Consider the following 20,959-nt stretch of genomic DNA (forward strand, 5'->3'; position numbering starts at 1 on the left):
TGTTATCAGACAGTTGATATTTACTTACCCAGAAGACTATTTCTGCTTCTGGCCACCTGAAAAACATAAGTCCAAATTCACAGTCCTAATTCAATGTTTTCACAGTTGCCCAGACGGGTCAACACGATGCAAAAGCCACAAGAAAAATACAAAAGCCACAACACACATGCAAAAGCCAAAACACGATTGCAAAAGCCACAACATGAATGAAAATTAAGCCACAACACATATACAAAAGCCATAACATGAATGCAAAAGCCACAACACAAGTCCAAAAGCTACAACAGGAATGCAAAAGCCACAACACAAATACAAAAGCCACAACATGCATGCAAAGGCAACAGCATGAATGCAGCAGCCAAAACACAAATGCAAATTAAGCCACAACAAAAGTGAATAGAGGTCCATCTATTCTATTGGTTGTCAGTGGACTATTATTGCCGGTGAACGGGCAGACTATTTTGACAGGGACAGTTTTCAAAGAAGTTTGAGAAGTGAAACGTTGTGTTTACATTTTCATATTTATGTACTCCGCCATCCAATGTCAGGTTATTGTGAAGTAAGCTATGTAGTAACATTAGAATTAAGTCACTTACTGTAGGCAACATTTGTCAGTCAGATGAATGTAAACCTGCTATGAACCTTCGAAAACTTCAGTCAAAATAGTCTGTCTGTCGAAACCATCCGGGGGACACTGGATAACCGAGTGGTTAAAGCATAAAGCATAAAGCATTAATAGTCCCCCAGCACACGGACCAATAGTATAGATGGATGCTGCTCACTTCTCTTGTGGCTTAATTTGCACTTTTGAATTCGTGTTGTGACTTTTGGATTTGTGTTTTGCTGAAAACAGCTGCCTACTGTGACTGGAAACGAAGCTGATGTGAGCAATGAGACACAACCAAAACAGTAAAATTCAGGCTGTGAAACCAAATTGATGAGCTGAAAGATGCTAAAACTTTATGTAGAGGTGAGAGGAGCTGCAGAGTGGGGTAATAATTCTGTGGGTTTGTCACATTACAGATAGCCATTTCATCTATTATTAATATAAAAATATTGATTCCAATTTAAATGAGTGATTACAAGAATAAATGGTTGATTACAGTATGTATTTTCTCAGATGGGAAGCCAGTGAGGGATCATGTCCTTTTTCAAACTGGGACATTGCACTAGCAACTGGTTGTTCAGGGGCACATGTACAGAGGAGGGTAGAATCTAAATGCGACACGTGAAATCGCAGTGTATCATTCTCACTGTGAAGCTCTTCATAGACACTGAGGCACAAACCTGATTCTCTGTGGAACAGGTGAAGGATCACAGAGGAACAGGTCGTTCCAAATTGGCGAGCTAAGCAAAATCAATTATAAATGATATTGTCATAACAGTACTTTCACATTTAAGTCAGTTTTGTGCTAATATATGTCAAATAGGACATAACTAATAATTTTGTGTCTCAGTTTAACAAAGTGATTCTGTCTCCTCTCATCAAACGGTTTCCTTTCTGTCTGTCATTTCTATCCATCTACCTATATATATATCTATTTTACTGTGACACATACACAAACTGAAAATGTACAAACACACACACACACACACACACACACACACACACACACACACACACACACACACACACACACACACACACACACAAGCAGATGTTTCACACAGAGTGCTGACTGATACATGCCCATTGCCTAATTGCAGGTTTATGAAATCTGCAGGTTGCTGGTGCCAAGCAGATTCCAAACGGATGCCAAGCAGTTGCTGTGACAGCAGGTCGTGACCTTCCTGTAATTGTAGAGATGATGCCATCTCCCCTGCTCATCTGGTATGCACATCTGTGCCAACACAAAACTACAGACAGCCAGAGAACACCACCGACCAAAATCAACACTTCAGAAGGAGAAACAGTTTATACTGTCATCAATCCCTCAGAGGTTTGCTTTGCTAAATGTTCATTTCTTTTTCAAAACCTTCTGCTTGGTGTGCTCTTTCAAAGACTGATACTAATACTACCAAAATGTGCATGTCTGACCTTTAAAACATAAAATACTTGCTGATGATTTCATTGTTTTGGCCAGTTCATCTCCTTGATGATGTGTGATCACCTATTTTGGCAGCTGGCATAAAGTTTTCTTGTTCACAGTAGCATCTTTCCTTATCACATTGCCACTACCTTCAATTTCGACAGTGCAGCTGTCTGATGTTGTAGTGTGAAATGGCATGAGCATAAATTTCACCTGATCAGCTGCTCAGTCAGAGAGCAAGGGAACCCTCATTTTAAAAAGCAGAACAAGAAAGGGGAGATAGTTAAGGGGAGTAGGACACACAGGGGGTGGTAGATTCAGAACAGCTTGTCTGGGCTTTTTACAAGAATGCACCCCGCACTGCTGGATGTTCAAAATAAAAAAACACTTTGGTGAAATTTAGTTATGACAGAAGATCTTGGAACACAGCTTACCTGTTCAATATTTCAATGTAACCCAAACCCAAAAAATACACAAATTTTCCTTCTGCACAAGGGGTCTAGTATACTGGAAAAAGAAAAGAAATTTTCCCCTTCCCGCCTCCCCACTCACTCTCTGTTTCTTCTGGAGTGTAAAACTGTTTTCATAACAAGACCTTGCAGGAATAACCACTTTATTGGTCCACTTCTTTCACTGTCTTGTTATTTTACTTTGTGCTGAGAGCTTGTGAGAAGCTAGAGTAACATTCATGGCATTGTACAGCTTACAGTAGCTTCTTTCCGCATGCTGAGCACTGTTAAATATTTCAACAGGGAACTAGATTTTCTCCCTCTGCAGCTTCATCAACAAACCATCTCCAACTCACAGAAATTATCACAAGGCATAAAAACCAGTGAAAGCAAAATCTCTTCAAAACAGTGGGGAAGAGAAGACGAAAGCGCTCAGTGAGTAGCGCTCTGAAAGCACTGCTTTGAAAATGCATTTGTGAGTGCCTGTGGTGGGAAATGCTGAGGCACTTGGAAGGAGCACATCACACGTAGGTGCAAGGCTACTGGAAAACAGCACCACTGGAAAAAAAATAATGCACGCACACTGACTTCAAACAACAAATTAATTTAGATAAACAACACTGTGATCGCAGTTGGATCATCGTCAAAAGAAAATGTTTAAATGTTTAATTTAACTAGCGATCAAACCATAGAACCTGCCCAGGGTAATAAATAAATGTCAAGCAGATAACAATTCAAATAGGATACAATCAAAAATGGTAAAGAGGAAAGGGACAGTTGTACAAATATACAATTGTAGTCAACATGAAAGGAAGACATCAAAATATTTAAAATACTCAAAAAATGTTATACCCACATATCTTTCCACATAGCCATTATATTTTGAGTTGACATACATTAACATAAATGCATGTTATATATAAAGTTGAGATGATGGAAAACTATCAACATGCAGCTGCACCACATATAAATTTTGCATATTCTTGGTTCTGATGTTTTGGTGTTAGAGTCTAAAGAATTTGACGCTATATGAGCATGCTAACCATTTTGAAACATTTTGACTGATTGCTATGTTGTTTTTCTAAATGAATTTGTGGTACGAGTGAGTGTGCAGGCTTTTTCATCAACGCTGAGACACTTGTCAACATCATTAGCCAGTCTCATTAAGGTCTCCCATCTAACCTGAATTATACATCAAGCAGCCAATCAAAAGCCTGCGTGCAGAGCCGTCATGGGAGCATTCCTGATGATTCCCAGTTGAGGATTTTCCTTTTAATCAGAAGACTGGAGCCAGATCAGTATTTTCAATCCAAATGGATACAGGGAAAGATAGAAAAGAGAAGAGAGGAGGACAGGAAGATTGGGGAAGGGGAAAGAAAGGGGGAGGTGGGGTGATGGAATCCCACAGGTGCAGCAACACATACATGCTCTATCTACATGTGCCCTATGTGGGATGTTTGATGTGTGCATGTCTGTGGCGGTGGGTTTGATAAAAGAATTAAAAACATTATACAATGGTATCCATTGGTCCCTTTTTATAAATAAACGTTCCTTTCCACAAAATGGGAAAAAAAAGAAATACATCAAATCAAACATATAACAACCAACAAAATTAATAATAGTTTTATCAAAGTACAGTTTATTTAAAAAAAAAAAATTAAAAAGCCTAAATTAGCTACTTATGTAACATAATTATAGTGGTTGTGGCTTTAATAAGTGGAAGCCAACAAAAGCAAAGAGTGTTAAGTTCCTTTTAAATTAGCTGAATTCATTGTGGTTGTAAAATCACCTTTTATATAGATGTAAAAGCTGGCAAAGGTGGATTTTCGGCCATGTTGCCAGCAGGTTGCTGAGAATTCTGTAGTTGCCAGATTCAAAACGAGGAGGCTGACTTGAATGGTTTTTCTGACTAGGCAGCTCATAATTATATTCCGAATGATATCACATGAATGCAGCGATGCTGAAGAAGCTAAATGTTTCAGGAGACAGTTATAGCGCTTGTCCATCACATGGCACCAACTCTGCTTGACTCTGCTTGCTTTTGCTATCAGGTGCGTATTTTTCCACTGCAGATTGTACCCCATCAATGCAGCATCGTTACCATAGCAATAACACACAATGTTATTGTGATGTCATCTTCAGCGCAGCACACTCATGAAGAACCAAGGCATGGTTCTGCGGGTTGCCATAGTGAAAGTAAAGTTTAATAACTAATGGACTAACAGAAATGTAACAGGCTACGGTGAGAAGTGTACAGTCGCTTGGCAGGTTTGTTGACGCAGTGGTGACATTCCTCTCTGACCGATCAGTAGTCTGTCGTGTTTTTGTGTCAACTTTTGGTATAGCCTGAAAAAAAAGTACCAGGTACCAGGTACAATCCACAACATTTACCCAACGGGAAACCAGAAAAGGCCAGTAGAGTCGAGTTGAGTTGAGCTGGTACCATGCAGTAGAAAAGGGCTATTAGCAAGTGGAATGCTGCTTGCAAGCGCTCTAGCCGGACAGAACGATATAACATTAGAATGATTTTGAAGAATTTTGACAGTAAAATATGAAAAAGAGGGCACTGAGGTGCACTTTGAGCACCTCCTTTTATGAAGGGGTTTTAAGGACATAAGCAGGAACACACAAAGGTAAGACAAATGAAGAATGGAAAATACGAGAGGAGGCAAAAGAACAGTGAGGGATTACTAGGACTAAAGATTTAAGATGTCAATATTTTCTTCTCCGCTGGTGTTTAATTGTGCTCTATTTGAGATGTCTAGCTTTGCTATACTTTAACATGGTTATTAGAATAAATGCAGTAGAAACAACCCCTCTTTTGTGACCCACAACAGATGCGAAATCATGCAAAAATAGAGCAAAAAAAGTAGACCATTTGAGGACATTTGTATTCTTATGTCTTTTATTTCTCTCTCTTTTAACACAAGGTTACTTAACAGTCTTTTAATCACGTAACTCCTCTTCGGAACATCAACTTTGTCTGAAAACAATTGTCAATTATCCCTGTCCCTCCCTATTGCCTCTAGTGTTCATTAACATAGAAATTGATGAGCCACAATTGATGCTCTAAAGCAAAGTTCAGACAGCAAGGTCAGCCAAGAATCAGTAATTAAGCCAGTCCTTAAAGTGTGGCGGATCTGCTTATTAGTCGTGCAGGCCAGGACTCATCCACATAGAACTGAAAATGGAAATAAAATCCATCTCATTCCCTGAATAGCCCGCAGGACGTCAGCACTCAGTGTAAAACAATTACAGACTATTACATAGGGCAGAGACGGATGAAAGTGGACTCTTAGTCTCCTTGCCTCTAGCGGCTTCACACCCTGTCTTTTGAGAGACACAAAGGTTCTCTCTTATTATACACACTGTGTATATATAAACAGTATGTCTGAATCTGTCTGTCTAAGGTTTTCACACAGAGACAGTTCCATCATCCATACGAGAGAAATGTCTGATCCAATGATGTACTTCCGCCCTCAGATGTGAAGTAGCTTACCTGCTGCAGCCAAAGCAACAGGAAATCCTCAACCCTAAGCCCCAGTGAGAACAATGGCTGTCTTCCGATATGCTACTTTAATATGCCCACTTACCTGCCGTTTCAGGCCCAATTTGGGTCAGATAGGAGAAAAAGAGACAAGAGCTTCTCTACCAACTTTCTCCTTCTACTGGGTCTCTCTACCTTCTGCTCTCTCACATTAAACAGCGATAACAGCGAGAGTATGAAAGACAAAAGGGGTGCTTTTAAGTGCTACAGAGATGATTTATTCATTGTTTTAAGCTCCATTGTATCAGAAGCCCTACAGCAGGGGGTAGAGGCATGCTAGATCTGCACTTAAACTGTCTGACATAGGCGGAGGCCAGAGTACCACAGTTATTAACATTATTATTATTGTTATCTATCGATCTATCTATCTATCTATCTATCTATCTATCTATCTATCTATCTATCTATCTATCTATCTAATTAAGCAGTTGAAGTCTGTCCGTTGAGCTTTGCTGACCGACAGGGGGTTTTGGACAAACTTGTCACACACCCTCCCTTTGGGGAGGGTACAAGAAGAGAGCAGCAGAAATATATTAATAATTCAGTGACAAAGCAGGAGAAGCCACACAGCTATGGGCTGGACTGTACAATCCACCCACTTTATAGTCAAACAGCTAAACACTCATGACATGATGCCACTGTTGTTGTATAAATAATAAAGGGAATGTTTGACCCCGGTGATCTCTATTTCCAGGAGACTCGGGGTCTGGTTACAGCCTCTGATATTGAGTACAATTATTATATTGGCAATATTTATGGAGGATTTAATGTCATTATGGTGTGACTCAAAATATGGTATGTAAAAAGGATGTAATCTAATTGCATTCTGAGGAAGTGCATTTGAAGCCTAATGGTCGAGGTGCACACCACATACCCGCAATGCCCCTGGTTCAACTCCGGCAAGAGGCCTCATACCCCTCTCTCTGAATTTCGTTCTGAGTTCCTGGTCTCAATTTGATTTGACAGAAATGATTTTTCTTTAAGTAAACATTAAGACATTTATTGTTACAAAGCAATCTGCCAGGATTGTGTGCTTGTATGTATTTGTTCAGCTGCTGCAGCGCCTTGCTGGATGATGTCACATTGCGTTTGGCAATGTTGAACCATGTCCAGCTTTTTTGCTAGGAGCCCCTGCCTTTTTTTTGCCAGAGCTCTTTGTGTTTGCACCCTGTCTGGGTCATCAGAGTGGTCCCATTCATATGAATGAGGAGGAAGTATTTTTTATCACACAGTGCTGAAGTTCTGAAACCCAAGAACCACAATTTTTTAGAAAAAAAAAACATTTTGACTGTTTGTGTGCATGAAAGAAACAGTCCTGTGGTAGCATGCAGTTTTTCTCTGTGTCAGTGGCAGAGCATCTGAAAACAGCTGTTGGAACATCTGCTTGCACCGTGTCACTCATGCATCAAGTGTTTCTGGTTCACTCTGGGCTAATGGCTGAGAGAGACAGGCAAAGATACAATGTCAGAGCACCCGAGCTGCCAGCTACAATTTCAATAATTACAGTGGAAAGTAGTTGATGACACTCCTCTTTGTCACTCTTCGGCAGCTTCATCATCGTGACACATTTCATGTGTTACCGTCACTGCCCTGTTTGTCTGGAAAGAAAAGGTTGCAGATGCGGTTGAGACAACAAACATCCAGGTTTTCTGTCGCTCAGTGTGTGCATGACCATTCCAATTAAGAGTCAGCTGAGCCAGGCAAAACATAATCAGGCTCAGCCAAGTGACACCGACTGATGCTCAAAGACAGAAAACTCTCCACTTTAACAATGTACATCATTTGTTTTTAAGCGCACTGAATTACATTTATCTAACATACTTTTTTCTTCATTGTCAACACAAAAGCAGCTCTGAATCGTATCAGATAGTGTGGCTTCTTCTCTCTCCCACTCTTAAATAATCAGTTAAAAACTAAAGGCACAGGCTGAGGCTGCATACTGAAAAGGTGGAGCGGTGAGAAGAACGCTCTAATCAGCCAACCGTAACAACACACTCAAAGGACAAATGGAAACACAAAACCTGGAGTGGCAGCAGAAGGCAGCAAGTTATTGAAGGTCATAAGATGGAGAGAACGGGAAGGACAGAGGGAGAGCGCTATTAGCCTAGAGTGACAGAAGGAGGAGTGTTAGATGCTTGCTCATTTTATCATTTTGCTTTGAATGATTTTGCATGAATTTGTGTGATGACTCATGATACGCTGTGATTGATTTTCTCTGCAGCCAAAAGCTTGTAATTAGTTAGTGAACTTGGAATAAAAAAAATCCAGAAGAAAAAACCTACCATGTGGATGACTTTCTTATAAAGGTTAAAGTAGTTTGTTGTTGGTGTCACTCACATCTTCCAAAGTATTTCTGTTTACCTTCCTCATGGAAGAGAACAAATTTACAGTTGTAACAAATCTCTCCTTAATAAGGAAACATCAGAGATATATACTCAATATTAGAGCACGTCTGGCCACTCATGCTGTTATTGTTGCGTTGATTACGGTGGGATGGAAAGCTGGAGTGGGTGTGTCATTAGTAGTAAGCTGATCTGGAGTCTTCCCCCTGCCTCGCTCATGTCTGACAGCCAGAAGATTAGTATGAAGGATGTTCTTCATTTGTTAAGTGCTGATACTAATCCCATCTATCCATGTTATGAAGTGACACGCTGTCTTTATGCAGCCTGGACAGCGTCACCAAGATCAGCGCTGACGGAAATTAAAACCAGAACCTGCTGCCTCATTCAGCCATCAGTTATTCATGTCTGCGTGGCGTCTGCTGTGAGAGAGGCCACTTTTGTTTTGGAGCACAGGGATACGTGTTCATAACACAGGGTTTAAATGGAGGCCATGGAACTTTTGGAGGAAGACATTTTTTTCTCTTGAAAGGGTACATTTTAAAAGCATCCTCACTCAGTTCAATAGACACAAGGGTTATGAAGCATGTGTTTGCTTTTCTAAATGAATACAGCGATTTTAAACTCTGGAAGGTTCTTTATCTTTGTGTCCATTACAAACCGTGAAACATAGAACTTATTGGGTATTATATCTTATAAAAGTGACATTGCTGAGTGAGTTTGCTGATACAGTGACTCTTCTCTACTTGTGCTACTGTTACACTTTGGTTTAAAGGTGCTATTTGTAAGTTTTGTTACTGCTACATAGACAATGTTAGCATTGAAAGTTTTTTACTTACAAGTTTAGAAGGAAATTTTGCAAGTTCAGCATCAAACTTCATTGCTTTACTAACTAAGAGCTGTCTCCAGCAGTGAGAACACCACCAGTGTTGACTCATGTCTCCATCACATCTTTATTCTACTGAAGATAGCACACTAACCAGCAAGCCCTGTGTCACTCATCCATCTTTTCATGCCTCACTATAGCCTCCAGTCTGTCCTGAAGACGTAGCGCTGCTCAGAGGGCGTATTATAACCTCTTGTCTTGTAAATGCAACAATGGCTGAAGCTCATGTCAAGCAATAATCACCATCACTTGCTCCTGGTAAGAAACCATGTTCGATGGCAGAGAAAACTTACAAATAGCCCCTTTAAAATTAACTATGAGTGTCTAATGTCACTTGTGGCCACAATGGCTGTTGCTGATGAAGGTACTAAGTCTTTTCCTACTTGTTATTTTGGTTTTCCCACTGTGGGACAATGAGTAGAGCAGCAGTATATAATGTACTGTGGCTCTAAAATACAAAGTCAATAGAAAATGACATTTATAGTCTCTCCAACGTGAGAATTATCATTGTGAAAGTGATACATTTGTTTTTTGTAACTGTTGCTCAAACAACATATGATATAAATTCTACAGACATCAAAATTCATAATTGAATGCTTATACTCATGATAAACAGATCAAACCAAAGTCATACAATGACAAAAACAGAGAAATCCAGTGACTAAAAGAATGCTGTCATAACAGAAGACAAAACAGCAGAGCATCCATCACTTCAAAATGTGCATGTTATAGTTCCGGAGGGACCATAATATTTAAGCAACAGAGGGTGTTGGGACGTTAATGTGCCGAGCGATGGAGGTGGGTTCATAAATAGTCTTGTACTCTGACACACTGAGCTGGCTGAGGAGGTTTGCAAGGCTGCTGAACTTGGAAGCTCCTTAGTGAATGAAAGTTCAGAAAGTGGTGAGGCCCTCCTCCACTCTGCTGCCCACACAGCCAGGCCTTCACACCATTTTATGTAACCAGAGATGGAGAAGAAGAGAAGGCAACGAGAAGCAGAGAAACAGAGAGGTGGCAAAGGGAGAGGTAGGAAGAGAAAAAGATGGAGTCATAGAGAAGAGAGACAAAAGTATATATAGAAAACAATGAATAATAAGATGCACCCTCACTTTTCTTCACCCTACATCAGAATCAGAATCAGAAATACTTTATTAATCCCTCACGGGAAATTGTTATGTTGCAGTGCTCTATTATGTATTATACATGGTATGATGATTTATCTTTTTTAAATTAAAAAGGGTCTAGTCATTTTCTAAAACAGCTAGGTACTGTAGTTTTTTTGTAAATTTACTCAAAATTACGTTCAAACTAATTTGTTGGGGACTATTTTCTGCTTTGGATTATTTGGTGCACTATTAAAGCAGTAGGATGGTCTATGTGGGATTGTCTAAAAATAAACCACAGTGCCCATGTTCTTTGTAATAAAGTAAGATGTCACCCAGTAAAATCTAATAATAGTTTTTATAGCTCAGATTAAAAATCTAAAGCTAGAACATCTTTTCAAGGGATATAATAATATATAGGAAAATACAGAATATCACAAAACTGACCTATTGGATGACAAATATTGACAAATCTTTTCCCGAAAAGTAAGACACATTGATATGGATTTAATTGTTAGATGCCACTGACAGTATAATGTACATCAACTCCCCAAACACACCCAGAACATGTCCTAAAGAGATGAGCTGAGGATTTATATAAAGTCCAAGGCCTGGTCATTTCCAGAGATAGAGAATGGTATTTGAAAAAATCTAGCTCACACTCACATACACACACACACACACTCACACACACACACACACAGACATGCACACTCACACAGCCTAAGTGGTGATAGGGGTGTTAGGATTGGGCTAAATGCCAGACAGCTCTCCGCCTGAAGAGATAAACTTTTCTGCTCATGGTCTCTCCACTTACTTATCAAACAGTCTTAATGATCCCACTGTGGGTGAAGTAAGGTCGTGTCTGTGTGTGTGTGTGTGTTGTATTGGGGAATGTTTGACCTAGCAGAGGTGTGTGTGGTGGCTCTTGACGGGACCACTCTGACCTCTAAATCTAAAAAAAAAAGGCTCAGCTCCACTTCCATCTTTGACTGGCTGTTGTCACACATCTCCATCAGTATCAGTGTTTTGATTGTGAGTCATAAACGCTGTGCCTAAGGCTAACAGTAATTCTCGGGTAACTGAATTGAGGCCTTATTACCTGATAACACCTGTGTTATGTCATCTAAATACAAACACAGTCACAATGAACCACCTCACAGGAGTCGTTGTTCTTCGTGCTGCTGCTCTGTGTTGCCAATAAGTGACAAACACATGTCAGTGTTTTTAAATAGAGTCTGTTTTCTCTGTTGCAGTAGATAAGACATTAGATAAGCCTGTTCAAATGTGTCCTCTTTTCCAAAAGCGTAGTTTTCTGTTCTTTGTTCATGTCTGCAGCAAACAATGTTGGTTTGACGACACTATAACTAAAGCGTAAGAGCTCAATAATGTCATTTCAGAAAAGTAACAGAATGCACTAAGTAAACCTTATGTAAGAAGAGAGGGATAAATGTGGTTAAACCAACCTGAACTATGTTGACTAATGCTTAATAGGGTTTTGACTCAATTATGAACACTACTTCTATGAATTATATTACCTCACAGTTACTCTAATATGTGCTTGTAAGTTATACAGCACTTTTTTGATGCTTTTTACAACATGTCAAAATGCTTTTACAAAAGCAGCAACTTACAATTGGTTTCAAAGTACTTAAAGCCTGCGCAGACAAGAAGATTAGAATACTAGCTACCTTGAGGCTCTTTTCTTACAGTTCCAGTTTCATCAAGGCCTTGGAATCACTCTACATCTGGTTCTTGATGATCCCACTGTAGGTGAAGTGAGGTGGCATTTTCCTGAGATAAATCAAATCATATATGGACCGCAACCAGATGTGAAATTCTTGACCAAGCACCAGTACTGGAGGACCAGTTTGCAGTTATGTTAAAATATGGCAACTGGAACAAATTGCGACGCTGATTGTTCATAATAATATTACTGTTTCATCTGTGAGATCACTGTAAATGCCATTTTATCAGTAGTTTACTGCAGGTCTAAGAAGCATGTGACAGTGGAAGAGGGCCGCAAGAGCTCAAACATCATCAGGCACAGCACGTACTGTATACCAAACAAAGGAAAACATTCCCATATAATAACAGTGTCATACACAAGACACTGGGTTTGCTGGCAGGTTGACTGCACATACAGGAGTTAATTTAATAGCAGCTTCCACTGACTATCTGTAAGAGTGGTGAGTTGTCAGTCCTCCATGGCTCAACCTTCTAATGCACCGTAAGCTTTGTAAAGTGGTTATGAAGAGCAGGAGTCATGGTTTCCAGTGCATGGAACAGAAACATTGTCTCCACAGAGCCCTAAAAATAGGTCACGCTCTGCTCTCTGATCTACTCCGCACTGTTACATAAAATACACTCTGCTTTGTACCAAATCACAGTTTCTTTCCCTCACTCCGACATACAGTACACAAACAGAATCCACATGTAGCAGTTACAATGCATGCTGTATGCTGTATTCATTATTAAGACCTAATAAATGTGAGGAATCTGAGGCACGCCTTTATAGAAATAAATGTACCGATACACTTTTAATATTAACATGTGGCTGAGATGATATTGCAGGTAGTTTATCAGAGGTACAGTAGGTTAAATGCAAGGAAATGCATACACCATACATTTGTCCAAGGTTATGCCATATGTTTTTTCTTTTTTTTTTCATTTTTCATTTGAGGTGATGGGATAATATCAAACATGGGCAGTCAGTGATGATGACTCATGCTGAGAGCTAACAGGATCGTGATGTGAAGGGTTTCTATGGACTTTTAAAGGACCGCAACAAAGGCAATGTTGTCTTCAATGCACCACTACTCTTTATAATTCACTACCTCTTACACTGTCATTTGTTTTCTGAGCCTCAGTGTTTTCTTGTCTTTTAGTGCTATTGTCCTTCCATCAAGTAAGGCTTATACAATAATCACAACCGTAATTGGTGATAATGCCATTGTTTGTTTTCGGATGAAAGCCGCTGAGATGAGCCGGTCGGCTTAATGCCACTGTGAAAATATCATCTGAACCTTTCAACCTTTTCTATTGATTCCTGAGCAACATGGTGCCTATTGACTATCAACATCTGATAAATAAACACAGTATGACACCCCAAGACTCAAACACAGGGAAATCTCTTTACCCACTAAATGTAAAATACTGCTGTTATTGATTATTAATCTTAACTTCTTGGTTGAATGTACTTTTGTAAATTTGCAAGATCCTTAGAGGTCATCCAGCTGGATTTAAGATTTATATATTTCTTGTTTTTAAAACATCCATTGATATTTAATGTCACAAACTGGAGATCAAAGTTGTGAAAACAAAACCATCCTTGCTGTGGCAAGATTAGATTAAGGCTGGTTATGAAACCAAAGTCAACATCCAAAGAGAATGAATAACTGCAGCACTACATGAATCTAATATAATATGTAATGTACCTGTATAATTGCATTATTTATTAAGGTCGTTGTGAATCATGCACCCTTGGTATAAAAAATAGTTACAGAACACAAACTCAGTTGAGACGTATCTGCCAGTTTGAAGACCTAAAAAATTAATTTATGAATACAGAATAGATTATGTAAAATAACATGTGGCATGTTTGAAAAGAATATTATCAGGAATGCAAAGGAAAGACGCTGAACACATGTGGTCCGTTACCTTATCAGTTTTCTACTGGCTATGCTCCACTAGGCCAGGTAATGTGCCACATTTTCACCTGTTTTGTTAAACGTATAAAATCATAAGATACTGCTCTATTTGTTTAGACAAATATAATCATATCTGTAATTTCCAGCCACATTTAAGGATTCATAAATATTGTAATAACAATAAATAGCCAGTAAATATATTCATGTCTTACAGTCCTAAATACTGATGCCAAAGACAGAGAACACATTTGTAAACAGACCTTTATTGTTGATACTTGCAGAACCTGTTATTTGTGATCTGGAGTGGGATAAGGAAAACTGAATGTTCTGTCAAACATTTAAGTGTAATTTAAAGTGTGATTTGTATCAGTAATGCATATTGACAATAAATACTGTCTGTTAATAACTGTATGTTTTAACATTTGTGCACTAGCAGCATTCTAGCTTTTAACCTACTGTACAATTGTTTTTAAAATGCTTTTGGCTTAACGTTTGCATGCATTAAAATAAGTGTGTGTGTGTGTGTGTGTGTGTGTGTGTGTGTGTGTGTGTGTGTGTGTGTGTGTTTGTGTGGGTGTGAGGGTGTGCTAATTTTTCAAGTCTCAGTTGTTTTGTTTTTTTAAGCTTAATAAAGCTTTGGACTAGGTCGGTGCTGCTTTTTTTTTTTTTTTGACAACACATTGGGGAAGATCTCTGACCTAAATTTTGCACTGTGCGTGACGTATAGTTCTTTTTCAGTCCCTTAATGTGTGCAAAGTTGAATACATTTGGCCCTTAATCTCAGAATAAAAGCTTGAGTACTTTAAACCTACACACTCTCATATATATGCATTCAGCGATTCATGGAACACACACAAAATAAAATAACCAAGGCTGACATTTCTATGAGCTGACTAATGGGAAAACTCAGTCCTACATTAGATAAATGGAGAACCTCCACTTTGTTTGATGCTGTCCTGCTGATCCAGAAGCAGCAGAATGCAGCAACTGAAGCAGGAAACACACACACAAACCCTCCTGTATGCACTCCGGGCAACCCCTTCCCTCACCACTTCTCTCCCCCACTTCTCACCGCAGGTTCGATTAACAGCATCTGCTTTGTTCTGACTCCCTGGGGCTAGTCCTATTGCAGGGTACCTGTGTATGTGCATATGTGTGTGTGAGTGTGCGCGTGTGAAAGAGAGCGAGTAGAGCGCAATGCAAGCGTAGAATAGGGTGCCTTTGAAGAGAGAGACAGAGAGACAGAGAGAGAGAGAGAGAGAGAGGGAGAGAGGGAAGGAGATGGTGGCAGAAACAGATAAACACAAGAATACCAAGGGGACAAAATAAACCTGTGCTGTTAAGAGTTATTTTACTCAGAACAGGGAGGGTGAACAGTTTCCAAAGAATAAGAGCACCGCATTGTGACAAGGGTGTAAGGATCAAATGACATAGTGTAGACGCATTCATAACAACCAGTCACCTCTCACGTGTCATCTGTATGTGAAGTGTGCCTTTCTTATGGGTTGAGGAGTGCCACAAACACACTAACACATTTCATATTAATGCATGTGTAGTAGTGTTCTGAGGCTCTTCACGATCTGTACGGCATGTTTAGAGTGAAGCAGCTGACATGTAATCACGTAACTCGTATCATGTCCTCTGTGTGTGTGGCTGATGTAATAACTTGTAAGACTATGTGTTGTTTACTGGTAATATTACTCACTATCTGCATAGATCCTTTCGTAGGCAGGATATGTTTCTATACTTACTATTGCAGAGATTTTCCTATTCTGAGATGCCTGCAACAACTGGCAAGCAATCAATACAGCTGCATGTATATGAGCCTCAATGTATGTAATTGTGTGTGTGTGTGTGTGTGTGTGTGTGTGTGTGTGTGTATGTGTGTAATACAGTTCATTGAGCCAAACATTAGAGTAAATCATGCTGTGTTTGACCACCTGCGGAGACATTGGTATTTGCTGTATAGAGGCATTGAATGCCTTCTGTTTACTGGCACAGTGGGATAAAATACAGAAATTGACAAAAATGAAGAATCACAAAGCTTTCAACGTAAACAAGTGTTATCTTTAATGCAGCTACCAGTAGCGTTAGTAACACAGGCACCAGTTGTCACTGTCTATTGCTGTCATTTCTGTCCTTAAAGAGAAGTGAGGAAGACTTATTACGAATTAACAGAGACATAGATAGTTCAGCATCAACTGAGCTTAAATACTTATAGTTGTGGACTGTATATACACTAGTGTGTGCTTCTGTCTACATTCATTTCAAATCCTTTCTCATTTATTGTTTCATCATAGAAACTTTTGTCATTCTGATTGGCTACGTGATCATGTGATATGACACATGGCATGAAACTCTCCTGGTTGAAACATCACCAAATGTTTAACGACTGTGTTGATATATATCTGGTTCTTTCATTTAAAAAAAACAGATAAACAATCGTGTAAATAAAATTTTTCGAGGGAGAAGTTAACAGGGTGGATGTTAACACCATGTTTCATAAACAACTGCAATGACCAAACATTTTGAATCACCCTTCAATTCTGACTCGTGCTTCTCACTGGCTGCTTGTCCATAGCAGCAGGCTCCAAGGCTTATGGGTAGTGTAGTACTTAGACCTGTTTGTCATACCAACATGATGGACAAAAAATAATAAAATAAGATGAAATAATTAAAACTGGTCTCATAATCCTATAGGGTCATTACATTATCCAGGAGTCCCTTGTTTTTTATGTTAAGCAACATTGTTTTTAAAGAAAAACCTGACATGGGAATACAGACTGCAGCAGAACCAGCAGATCCAGTGAAATAAATCTGTGCAGCTTTTACTGAACACTGTGATGTTGGAACAATATTTAGATTCAACTTGTTTGTTTTACCCAATTAAAAAGATGACTTGGCTCTCACCTTTGCAAACTGTGGCTGGTCCCTGTCTGAGGCTACACCCACACTTGTACATTTTAATTTTAAAACACTTTGCTACACTTATGCCTGGCATCCACACTGTTTGGCACTCCACACTGGAGTTTTCGGGCCACTAAAACAGAGACTTTTGGAAATCCTGATGGCCCTGTTTTACTTTCAAAACTCCGGGGTTCTGTTGTAGTCCGGATGAGCAAAAACGGAGACCTTTGAAGACTACGATGTAGACACCCACGGTCGCTCCTTCATGGGGTCTTCTTGGTCACAAAAACCAGTGGTGAATGCAACATGGATAACAAATTCCAAAGCACCACTGTCTTTGTTGTCTATAGCTGCTGTTGTGCAGTTAAATTCTGCATGAATTAATCCTTCATCTGCCTTTGCTGTTCCAACTGCAGACTAGATAATCTGCTTCCTGTTATCCTGCACATGCCCAGTGACCGTGAATGGCCGTGTGATGTGTTTGCATGTGTGTTAGTAGGTACAGAGATGATTTCTTATACAGCCATCTGGATGCAGATTGTTTTTGTTTTAAACTACCTTTTAAAGTCAGTCAGAAGACATGACAGAGGATAGGGATCTAGCTGTTGCCTATACAAAACACTGAGCTAACAAAATATTACACGTTATCTACCCTGTATTTTCCCTTTGAAGGATTCAAGTCAATGTACAAAGAAGATCTGAGTACAAAACACATGAAAATCTCTCAGAGTATGAAATAAAGAAAAACAGAAATCTTCTAGACTGAAGCCATAGTTTAAAAAACGGACATATTTCCAATCTACAGATGTGGAACATACTGTACAAGCACTGTACAAGTCACTGTTGAGAATACAGTGTCAATATTGTACAACACAAATCCTTTCCATTGTAAGAGACAAACCACATCACAATTGTTACGTTTAACTTTACTCATTGTAGTCAGTATTATTAGCAGACCAAGCATAGGTCATTTCAAACGAGAGGAATTTTTATTTTTGACTTTGTCTGTGTTTAAAAAAATCATTACTGTCCGTTTTGTTTGCAGGTGGCACAGCACAATGAGCTCTCTCGGTCATCCCTAAAGCAGAAAGATCCACACCATGGTGTAGCCTCTCATGTTGGAACATGGCCTTTATATAACTTAATGCACAGCCTACGTTTGGATCGGCTGATTCATTCAACTCATTTACATTTTCCCAGTGACCTTTCCTGCTCTCTCCAATCCCACGCATTCCTAAATACAGGGTTCTGTGTCCACACGTACGTAGGAAAATAGCAGAGGAGAGAAGGGGAGGCGCTCAAGTCTCACTCAAAAGTATGCATGCACACAGGCACAGACTGGTGTGTACAGGAAAATGCGATTGTGCACACATATGCTGATGCTGTACATCAAGACAGCCATTTTCTGCTCATTTATCAAAGCAGCACTAATCACTTTCATAGAGCTTACAGCATCTCATTTTACAGCATACTTCAGAGGATAGACATGCAGCTGTGTGAGTGCCTGTGCATCATTCACATGCATAACCAGATGTGTCGTATGTTCCACATGTGCGTTATCACTGCTGGGCCAGCCTGGCAGAGCCTTGTCATAGTCTGACATTTTGTGCAAGGGAGTAATCCCTGATTGTGTAGGTGCGGATAAGTTCCGAAAAGTGTTTTTCTCTTCAGCTGTAAGTGTGGGGTGAAATGAGACTGGTAAGCCATTTCTGGTGATGTGCTTTTCTTTCTTTTTTTTTCATGTCCTGTGTTAATGTTTTCCCCCTTCCTTCTTACTTTGGCTTCTCCCTCTCATGCCTGTATGTTCTTTTGATATACAAACTCATTTATTTATTCTTCCCTTTGTGTCCTTGCTTTCTGAACATACCATTTTCCCCTCTCTGTGCTCTCTCACTTCACATTCCACTCTTTTTTTTTCCTCTGAAGCTACTGAGCTGAATCCTTTCCATTAGAGACTGTGAGAGGGAGATTAGTGTTGTATCACTTCGTATGTGTGTGTCTTCGGGGGTGCAGGCCCAGGAGAAGGGATTTCCAAGGCTTTCTTAGTAACAGTAAGACGACAACCAGGAAAACCATCATTGTCTAGAGGGGTTTGAGGGGGATGTGGAGAAGCCGGGAGATGCTTCATTTGTATCTAATGTGGCTGCACCCATTTCATATCAGCTCTATCATACTGTGTAATGCTACAGTATGATCACGTTCTGTAGAGATCAGGCTTGACTGCTCTGCTTCTGCCCAGTCGACTAAACCAATATACTTTGCATGTGCAAAGGAAAACAGACACCAATGCACATGCACACAGATACATGAGTCGCAAACATAAGCATGTAAATCCACAGGACCTGAAGCCTTTGCATACACACACACACACACACACACACACACACTACTGCATCTGCAGGGGCCATCAGCCATGAGACAAGCGTGTTGCTTAGAGACCAAGAGGTCACCCCAACAACAGACATCACACAAACCAGGTGTGACATCTGTTCCAGTGTGGTGGCCACAGCCAGCTCTGGAGCTCTGCCTGCCTGGAGCATGCAAATGTAGAACACCCTATGGCTGCTCAGGAAAAGACATTTGTCAGTGAATATATTTGGAGGCACCATAGAGCCTTTTTTTTAATCCTTTACTGGAAGTATTCCCAAATCACAAATCACTGGCAAAACACAGAACAAAATAAAAGAGATCTCCATTTACCTGTAAATGATTCTCTGATCGTATTTTGCCATATTTACTCAGCTGGAGATTAGTGTAAAATTTCTGCAGGCAACCAAGACTAAATGGTGATGTATTATTCTGTGGCTGATCCTTTAAAATGTTGCACAAGAAAATTTCTGAAAATTTAGCAAAATACACTTTGAATCAATGCATTTCAATCTCCTGACTTTCTGCAAATACATTCAAAAGACCATGACAGAATTAAACAATTGGTAAACACTAGCAACTAATATTGTACATCACTGCATTTTATTGCTGCTTCGCATCTACAGTAGCAATTTTCTTTTCAATGAATGAATTCTTTTTTACTGAGGCTGCTGCAACATCCCTTTGTCTGCAGTAGAAAAGCAGAAGATACAGCAAAGTATCTGAAAAGTCTGTTTCCATCAGCCTTTATTGCTTTATCTCCTCTTTGCAATAGGGCAGCTTTTTCATATCAGAGATGCATAAAAACATTTAGCTATATTTAATTTACATCTAAGTTGCTTTATACTCAAACTGAAAACATGCACAAAAACAGGAAATATTGAACATACAACAGTGCGAGTGAGTCTGCAGTTCACCAGAGTGATTAACATTCATCTTCTGGTATACATGAACATCAGTACTAAATGTAATGGTAAAAGCAATGACAAAAGCCCAATCCATGTTTGGACATCACCTCTTGACAAAACAGCTGGATACTGCCATCCTGTAAACCATGCTGCTAAAGTAGCCCTTAACAGGTCTGTCTGTCACTGTCTTTTGCTTATGAGAGTCCTTTTTTCTCTGAGAATGCCTGAAGGAAGATGCTCCTCCATCAGCAAAGTTAGGCAAACAGCAGTTACAGCTTATATCTGCATTTAACATCTGTATGAGCTGGTGAATTGGCATGATCACTGAAGCATTTGAGAGACATCCATCTGCAGTGCCACTCCAGAGCAGCGAAGTGCGACTGCAGTGACAAACATGCTGTCATACAGTTTCCCACACCCAAACAAACACCACGCACACACACACACACACACACACAGATGTGCTCTCTCATAATGCTTTCCTCCTCTCACTCCTCCTTTCCTGTTCCATCATTCTCTCAGTCTTCATTTCTGACATAATTCTTAACAGCGGTGCAGTGAAGCAGATTGAATATTCAGTTATAGACATCTTTTTCAGTTAGCAGCTTTCACAAAAAATGTAATTGTTGAAGAGTGTAAGTTGTGTCAAACAGCCGATACAATATATGAACATTGTAGGTATACAAAAAGTGGAGATATATACTGTAAATATATCACATGTGCTTTGAAAAGTTGAACTCTTTTTTTTTAATAAAAACATATCAGCCAATCAG

At 39.6% G+C, this 20,959-nt stretch overlaps 1 protein-coding gene across 2 annotated transcripts in view; it reads right to left on the bottom strand.

Moving 5' to 3' along the window:
- il1rapl1a (interleukin 1 receptor accessory protein-like 1a) overlaps window positions 1-20,959 on the bottom strand; it is a 254,557-nt gene that overhangs the window by 174,080 nt on the left and 59,518 nt on the right. The window contains exon 1 of one of the 2 annotated variants that reach the window (XM_071478295.1): window positions 29-636. The exons of the other annotated variant lie outside the window; for it this stretch is intronic. The gene's annotated coding sequence lies outside the window, so the exon portion shown is untranslated. Of the gene's footprint in view, window positions 1-28; window positions 637-20,959 lie in introns of those variants that run through there. 2 annotated transcript variants of the gene reach the window in all.

This window comes from Trachinotus anak, unplaced genomic scaffold (assembly GCF_046630095.1).
Source record: "Trachinotus anak isolate AG129_WGS33_773 ecotype Australia unplaced genomic scaffold, CSIRO_AGI_Tana_v1 ptg000001l, whole genome shotgun sequence".
NCBI classification, from domain to species: Eukaryota; Metazoa; Chordata; class Actinopteri; order Carangiformes; family Carangidae; genus Trachinotus; species Trachinotus anak.